Here is a 9,180-nt window from a genome sequence, read left to right on the forward strand (position 1 = left end):
TACTACCATGCTTTTTTTTTTTTTTTTTACCACCGTAGCTAAGTAGTATCCTTTAAAGTTGAGAAGTGAGAGTCCTCCAACTTCATTCTTCTTTTAAAATATATTTTAGCTATTTAAGAGCCCTTACCCTTCCAGGTAAATTTGATAAGCGACTTTTCCAATTCTACAAAAAAGGATGTTGGAATTTTTATCGGGATTGTGTTTAAACTGTAAATCAGTTTGGGTAGAATTAATGTCTTATTGATAGTTGGTCTTCAATCTTTGAACATGGAGTGTTCTTCCATTTATTTAGGTCTTCTTTGGTTCTTTTAGTAATGTTTTGTAGTTTTCTGAACACAGGTCATTTATGTCCTTGGTTAAACTGATTCCTAAATATTTGATTATTTTATCTGATAATTCCTTGTTTTTTCTTTTTAAAAAAATATAGAATGCTTCACATGTTGGTGTGTCATCCTCATGCAGGGGGTCATGCTAATTATCTCTGTATCATTCTAATTTTAGAATATGTGCTGCTGAACAGAGCACATTCTCTGATTATTCTTGAATCTAAATCTTTAAGCACAAACTTGGTTATTTTCTTAGAAAAAATCCACAGAAATTGAATAACTATCAAGGCACTTGATGTTGAGTGAAAATTACCACTCATAAGGTTGGACTCATTTTTATTCCCATGAACAGAACATGATACTGCCCACTTTCCAGCACTCTCACTACCTTTAAAAATAGCTAAACCAAGGGAAGTGGATGTGGCTCAAGTGATAGGGCCTGTGCCTACCTTATGGGAGGCCATGGGTTTGGTCCCTGGGGCCTCCTGGTGAAAAAGAAGAAGAGAAAGCATGCCTGTGTGGCAAGCCAGTGCCTGTGCAAGTGCCCGCTCGGTGAGCCAGTTCCTGCACAGTGAGCCAGTGCCCACACGAGTGCCCCACATGGTAAGCCAGTGCCCCTTGCAAGTGAGTCATGCAGCAAGATGATGAGGCATCAAAAGAGAGGCAAGGGGAGAGTCAAGGTGAAGTGCAGCAGAGACCAGGAACTGAGGTGGCGCAATTGACAGGGAACCTCTCTCCACATCAGAATCCCAGTGAATCCTGGAGGAGAAAAATGAGAAGAGAAGACAATACAGACAGCAAAAACAGCAGGGCGGGAGGAGAGGAAGTGGGGAAAGTAAATAAATATTTAAAAAAATAGCCAAACCATTAAACACATAGGTAACATCGTTAAAAATATTTCCCCGATTTTATAGGAGAAACATGATGTTTCCTTTTTTTGATTTGCATATCTCTGTTTATTAATTAGGTCCACCATTTTTCCATGTTCATTGGTCATGTTTATTTATGATTATGCTACCAGGTGAATGGCCTAAGGACTGCCCTTTTAGCTTGAAGGTTAGAGGATAGGTTGATCTGCTTAAGAAAGAGCTGTGACTTGCATAGTTTTCATTCATTTACAGGATAAGTTTGTAGTGAGAGGGTGCAGGTTTGGAGTGTATTGGGTGGAAATGTTGATTTGGGAAAAGGCTGCTCCAAGTAAATACCATAAAATGGGTAGACTTAAACAAAGGGAATTTATTAGCATTCAGTTTTGAAGCTGTGAAAATGTCCAAATCAAGGCATCATTAAGGCAATGCTTTCTTCCAGAAGACCAGCTACCAGAGATCCTTGGCTCCCCTGCCACATGGCACGGTGGCGTCGGTAGGTCTTTCCCTTTTCTTCACAGGTTTCATTGATTTCAGCTTCTTGCTTCCATGGTTTTCTCTTTTTCTTTCTCTATATTCATCCCACTTATGAAAGACTTTAGTAGAAGGATTAAGACCCAATCCTGAAGTAGCCTCATCAAAATGTCCTACTTATAATAGGTCCACCCTCACAGGAACAGATTAAATTTAAGAACATGTTTTTTCTGGGGTACACACAGCTTCAAACCACCACAGAAGGTGAATGGTATTTTATATACCATGGTAGGAAAGGCCTGAGGTGATGGGGACGCTGGGTGCTGATGGGAAACTCCTGGAGATTGGCCTGACATGGGTGAATCCAATGTAAAAGTTCTGATTTGGGTCTGCCAAAGAACTTGGAAGACTGTGGCCCTTTTACCAAAGCATCCCTTTGAGGAGCACCAGGAAATATGGAGGGTATCCTGGAGAAACATCTGTGACCCTCAGCTACCGTGATGTGTCTATGTTAGGAAGAAACTGGGATGCCTGTATGTGCTTTAATAACTACCGCGAAGGCCTTGTAGACCTTAGAGGAGGGCTGTTGGGGTTTTTGACCTAGTCCTGCATTGAACCTTGTGCCTCTCTTCTTTGAACACAGCTACCCCTTCCTTACCCTGTGATGCAGCTGGAAGACGAGGGTAACAAGAGCAGAACTGCCTCCCTAAACTGCCTCTTCCCATTCCCTCTAGCCCTCTGGTCTCTGTTTCTGTGCCTGGGTTTTCAGCATTTGGCTTCTGGTCTTCCCTGATTTGGCAGCCTCTTTGTGCAAGGTATTGGGTGGACACACGCTACTCAGGGAGAAATGTGTACTCACTATTAAGTATCATATGTCAGAAGTGGCAAGTACCAGGCCTCTGATAGTTCATAGGAAAGATATTCACAGATTACCAGCAATTACATAAACCATGCTATCCTGTTGTCAAATGATATTGCAATTTTCAAGTTAAATGTTTGATATGCTATCCTGTAGGGTTAGAACAATCTTATTTTCCTTTCTTTTTTTAAAATTGAAACAAAATTCAGATATAATTCACATACCATAAATTCCACACTTTTAAAGTACACAATTCAATGGTTTTTAGTGTATTCACAGGTTTGGCAGCCTTCATATTTTCATCACTCCCAAAATAAACTATACCAATTAATAGTCACTATTCATTACCCCTCCCTTCAGCCCCTGGCAACCACTGGTCTACTTTCTGTATCTATAGATTTCCCTATTTTGGATCTTTATATGAGTGGAATCATAAAACATGTGGTTGCATTACAGACTTTTCACTTAGCGTGGTGTTTCCATGGTGTTTTCATCCGTGTTGTAGCATGGATCAGTGCTTCAATTGTTCTTATGGCTGAATGCTATTCCACTGTATAGATAATCCACATTTTGTTTACCCATTCATCAACTGATGGACATTTGGTTGTTTCCACTTTTGGGCCCGTATGAATTATGTTAATATGAGCATTTGTTCTTTGTGAACATATGTTTGTATGTGAACATATGTTTTTTAGTTATTTTCAATATATACTGAGGAATGGGATTGCTGAGTTTTATGGTAATTCTTAACTTTTTGAAGAACTGCCAAAATTTTTCCCAAAACAGTTACACTATTCCCACTAGCAATGTATAAGGATTCTGATTTATCCATAACCTTCCCAGCATTTGTTGTTATCTGACTCTGATTATAGCCATCCCAGTGGGAATGAAGTGATTCTCCATTGTTGTTCTGATTTTCATTTCCTTGATGGTTAATAGCATTGACCATCTTTTCATGTGATTATTGGTCATCTGTATATCTTCACTGAAGAAATGTCTGTTTAAACCCTTTGATCCTTTTAAATTGGGCTATTCATCTTTTTGCTGTTGAGTTTTAAGAAGTTTTATTTATTCTGTATACTAGACCCTTATTGATGATTTATGATTTTCAAATATTTTCTCCCATTCTATGAGTTATCTTTTTACTTTCTCGATATTATCCCTTGGAGCACAATTTTCTTTTTTTTTAGTTTTTTAAAAAAATTATTGAAATATATCACTCATGCATAAACATATCTAAACAATAAGTGTATAATAGTTGTGAACTTACAAAACAAACATATATTACATCAAACAAACATATATAACATCTCATCCTACCACCAAAAACTTGCATTGTTTTTAAACCTTTTAAACTAATAATTAAATAGCATTGTCAAAATATTACTACTAAACAAAGTATTTTTCCCCTAACCAATCCTATTAATATCTTTATATCATTTATATATGAACATACATAGACAATTAAGTGTATAGTAAAAGTTGTGAACTTACAAAGCAAGCATGCATAATATCATACAGGGGTCCCATACATCAACCTCCACCAACACCTTGCATTGTTGTGAGATGTTTGTTACAAATTATGAAAGAATCTTGTCAAAATCTTACTACTAATCATAGTCCTTATCTTATATTTGGTGTGTTTTTCCCCCAACCCACCCTATTATTATTTTTTAAATATATTTTTTATGAGAGAAGTTGTAAACTTATAAAACAATCATGCACATGGGCAGAATTCCCAAACAACACCCTTCCATCATTTGTTACAGATAAAATAATATCATCTGATTGTTACCAAGTCCATAGTGTACATTTGGCTCACATTTTCCATACTGCCTCAGCATCAACACAGTACATCTATATTATATTATTACTACTAATCACAGTCCATAGGTCACTCCAGCTGTATTTTTCCCATGCTTCTCCACATTCTCAACACCCTGCAGTAGTGATATACATTTGTTCGAGCTAACAAAGGACACTCTTGCATCTGTAACATCAACCACAATTCTCACCCACCTCTTGGTTTACTGTGCCATCCAGTTCCTAGATAATTCTCAAGTGTTCTGACAATTGGCATTTACATAACTAGACTACCATTTTCAGTCACATCCCATTTATAAACTAGCTGTTCTCACTGTGTGTTACCATCTACTCTATACATTTCCACACTTTTACAGTAAAGCTAATTAAAACTTCTACATACATTAAACATCAGTAGTCCACTCAGTCCTTCTCTTATCTCCTTTAAGAATCCACCACCTATCACCAGGTTGTGAAAATATTTTCCAATAATTTCTTCTAGATGTTTTATGGTTCTTGCTTTTATTTTTAGTTTTTTTCGATCCATTTTGGGTTAGTTTTTAGATAAGGTGTGAGATAGGGGTCCTCTTTTCCTTCTTTTAGCTATGGATGTCCAATTCTTTCAGCACCTTTTGTTGAATGGATTGTTCTGCCCAAGCTGTGTGATTTTGACCAGCTAGTTAAAAATCACTTGACCATACCTGTGAGAGTCTGTTTCTGAACCATAAATTTGGTTCCATTGGTCTATTGTGCCTGTCTTTAGGCCAGTACCATGCTGTTTTTACCACTATAGGTAGGTATTATGATTTAAAGTCTGGAGACGAGAGCTCACTTTTACTTTTTATGATGTTTCTGGCTATTCAGGACCCCTTATCCTTCCAAATAAATTTAATGATCAAGTCTTCAATTTTTTCTTTAATGCTGGTGGAATTTTTATCAGGATTGCATTAAATCTATGTATCAATTTGAGTAGAATTGACATCTTGATGGTATTTAGTCTTTCAATCCATAAGCATGGAATGTTCTTCCACTTATTTAGGGCTTTTTTGATTTGTTTTAACACTGAGATACAGTTTTCTGAATACAAGTGCTTTACATCACTGGTTAAGTTTATTCCTTACTATTTGAGTTTTATCTGTCATATTTTTCTCTACTCTTTCGACACTTTTAGTTACTTTTATTGATATAATCTTCATTTCTAAACTCTCTTCCAGGCCTCTCTCTCCTGTCTTTTCTTTTCACACTCTAGCATACCCTTTAGTATTTCCTGAAAACATGGTCTCTTGCTTAGAAATTCTTTCAGTTTCTGTTTATCTGTGAATATTTTAATTTCACCCTCATTTTTGAAAGACAGTCTTGCTGGATATAAAATTCTTGGCTGGAAGTTTTTTTCTTGTAGTTTCTTAAATATATCAGATACTGTCTTCTTACCTCCATGGTGTCTGGTAAGAAATCAGCACTTAATCTTATTGGATATCCCTTATATGTTATGTATTGCTTTTCTCTTGCTACTCTCAGAATTCTCTTTGTCTTTGGTCTTTGACATTCTGATGAGTATGTATCTTGGAGTTGGTATATTTGGATTTTTTCAGATGGGAATACGTTGTGCTTCTTGGACACGGATATCTATGTCCTTCAATAGGGTTGGGAAATTTTCTACCATTATTTCTTCAAATATTTCTTCTGCCCCTTTTCCCTTCTCTTCTCCTTCTGGAACACCCATGACATGTATGTTGGCATGCCTTTTGCTGTCATTTGGTTCCCTGAGACCTTGTTCAATTTGTTCCATTCTTTTCTTCATCTGTTCTTTTGTATGTTCACTTTCAGAGGTCATTGCTTCAAGTTCACCAATCCTTTCTTCTGCCTCCTCAAATATGCTATTATGTGATTCCAATGTTGTTTTAATTTCATGTATTGCACATTTCATTCCCATAAGATCTGCTATTTTTCTATGTATGCTTTCAAATTCTTCTTTGTGTTCATTCAATGTCTTCTAAATATCCTTAATCTCTTTAGCCATCTCATTGAATTTATTAAGGAGATTTGTTTGAACGTGTGTAATTAGTTGTCTCAACTCCTTTATGTCATCTGGAGGCTTATCTTGTTCCTTTACCTTGGCCATAGCTTCCTGTTTCTTAGTGTGGATTGTAATTTTTTGTTGGTGTCTTGGCATCTGGCTTACTAGAGTATTTATTCTGGGTGCAGTTTTTCTCTTTAGTTTAGGGCTTCCTATCCTCTCTCCCTTGCTGGTTGTGGAGTAGGAGCCAAGCATGTAGTTGGTGCTGTAAGTTGTGGAGGCTCAAGCTGTCCTCGTTTTGCCAAGGACCAATGAAGCGTCTTCCAACTTTCTCCTTTGCCAGGGGTAGGGAAAGAGTCACAGCTGTGTGGAATAATCCAAGTACAGGCCTAGACTGTAGTTGCCCAGAGAGACTGATGAAGCTTCACATCCCTTTCTCCCCTGCCTGGGGCAGGGATGGAGCTGCAGGTGTGGGCAGCAATCTATGCAGTGCAGGTCCAAGATGACTGCAGTTGCCCTGGTAGACTTCTGATTTTCAGTCTATTCCAGCCAAAGTTACCTGCAGTTACCCGTATAGGCTGGTGCAGGGCTCATCAGGTTCCTCCTCACCAGAGGCAGGGCAGAAGCCTAAGCTAGGGCTGCAGGCTGATTTGCATGAAAGAAACTTGTTCCTGTGACACTGAGAGCTTCAGTCAGCCCAGCTTCCCCTCAGGCTGGGGGCAGAGTCAGAATGGTGGCTACTGGTCTCTTTCTGGTTTGGGCTGGTTCACACCCCAGCAGTTCCCAGGGTTATCGCTTAGCCAGTCAAGTCTACCAATCAGTAGCTGAAATTGGCAGCCAACCATCTCCTCCTCCCCTGTTTCTGGGAAATGGAGCTTCCAAATTCCCATCACAGAGCAGCTCCTGGGGCAGCTCATGCTGCCAGAGTAGGATAATCACCAGCCTCTGCAGCTTTGCTGGTAATTGCCCGGAGAGGCTGGCGCAGTTCCTCGCAGCTTCCTCCCTGCTGGAGGTGGCACTGGGGCCTAGGCTGGAGCTGCAGTATGACCTGAATAGGAAGAAGCTGGTCCCCACCAGCACTGTGATTTTCAGTCCGCCCCGCTTCCCCTCGTGCCTGGCGTAGAGTTAAGATGGCGGCTCCCAGCCACTTTCTGACCTGGACAGGCTCAGGATCATACTGTAGCCCACTGAATTTACTCAGCAGTAGCTGAAATTGGTGCCCAACCGTCTCTTCCTCCCCTGTTTTGGGGAAGTGGAGCTTTCAATTCCAGCTGCGGAACAGCTTCTGAGGTAGCTTGTGCCTCAAGTGGAGGATGGGCATCAGCCTCCGGGACATGGAGTGCTCTATTTATGAGTCTTCTCTGTAGATGGGCAGTTTCCTCCCCCAAGGACATTGCCAGATGTTCTTCTGGCCTCCTGGAGCCCCCAAACAGGTGCTTCAGCTAGCTCCAGAGAGCTCTGGGTATGTGCTAACTGCCCTATAGCAGGAACTGACTCTAGGAGCACCTTACTCTGTCGCCATCTTGATGGTTCTCTCTGAAGCACAATTTTGATAATGACCAATTTGTCTACTTTTTTTTTTGATTGCTTTTAATTTAGGTGTCATGACTATAAAACAATTCCTTAATTAAATGTCCAAAAATTTACATCTATATTTTCTTTTTTTGCTATTAAATCTTTATTTTATTTTTTAATTATATTTTTCTGAAGATACAGACATCACAAAAAATGTTACATTACAAAATATAAGAGGTTCCCATATACCACACACCCACCCCAATCCACTCCTCCCACATCAACAACCTCTTTCATCATTGTGGCACATTCATTGCATTTGGTGAATACATTTTGAAGCACTACTGTACCGTATGGATAATAGTTTACATTGTAGTTTACACTCTCCCCCAGTTCATTCAGTGGGTTATGGCAGGATATAAAATGTCCCACATCTGTCTCTGCAATATCTTTTAGGACAACTCACAGTCCCTAAAGTACCCTTACATCACATCACTTCTTCCCTCTTCCTGCCTTCAGCAACTACTATGGCCACTTTGTTCACATCAATGCTACGATTTCTTCCATTACTAGTCACAATAGTTCTATAGTAGAATACCAGTAAGTCCACTCTAATCCATATTTTATTCCTACATCCTGTGGACCCTGGAATGGTGATATCCACTCCACCTCTGTATCGAGATGGGGGTTAGATCCCGCATGGTTGATGGATGTGATGCTCCTGCTTGTAGTTGTAGGCAACTACAACTTGCCTACAAGTTGGTCTTACTCAGGTCAGCTAACAGGAGGTGAAGATGGTCACCCACCACACCAGGGAACTGAAAGTACCTATATTTTCTTCTAAGAGCTTTATAGTTTTGGTTTTTACATTTAGTTATTTGGTACATTTTGAATTGCTTATGAGCACATGTGCCTGAAATATGTACTAGGCCTAGAGCTGCAGGGTGCCTAAGAGTTACCTCCTGAGAGCCTCCATGTTGCTCAAATGTGGCCACTCTCTAAGTCAAACTCAGCATGTAAAGACATTACCTTCCCCCAGTGTGGGACATGACTCCTGGGGATGAGCCTCCCTGGCACCAAGGGATTACTACCAATCATTAGCTCATGATGCAACTAGAAAGAGGCCTTGAGTAAAAGGGTCAACTCAGACCAGCAGAATATCTCAGCCTATGTGTAGGATCATGTGTTAAAAACTGCTTTTTGACCTTGAATAAAAGGGGGAAATGGCAAAGACAAATGAGTTTATATGGTTAAGAGTCTTTAAAAGAGTCAGGAGGTCATCAGAGGGGTCATACTTATGCATGCCTCAGCAGAACCCCA

The 9,180-nt window shown here is 39.6% G+C and overlaps 1 non-coding gene across 1 annotated transcript; it reads right to left on the reverse strand.

The window, feature by feature from the left end:
* Positions 1–417: 417 nt before the first annotated feature.
* On the reverse strand, positions 418–525 carry LOC111759223 (U6 spliceosomal RNA). Its single transcript, XR_002793293.1, has one exon. It is a non-coding gene; the product is annotated as a U6 spliceosomal RNA (small nuclear RNA).
* Between the last annotated feature and the right edge of the window lie 8,655 nt (positions 526–9,180).

Source organism: Dasypus novemcinctus, chromosome 8, assembly GCF_030445035.2.
Source record: "Dasypus novemcinctus isolate mDasNov1 chromosome 8, mDasNov1.1.hap2, whole genome shotgun sequence".
Taxonomy (NCBI): Eukaryota; Metazoa; Chordata; class Mammalia; order Cingulata; family Dasypodidae; genus Dasypus; species Dasypus novemcinctus.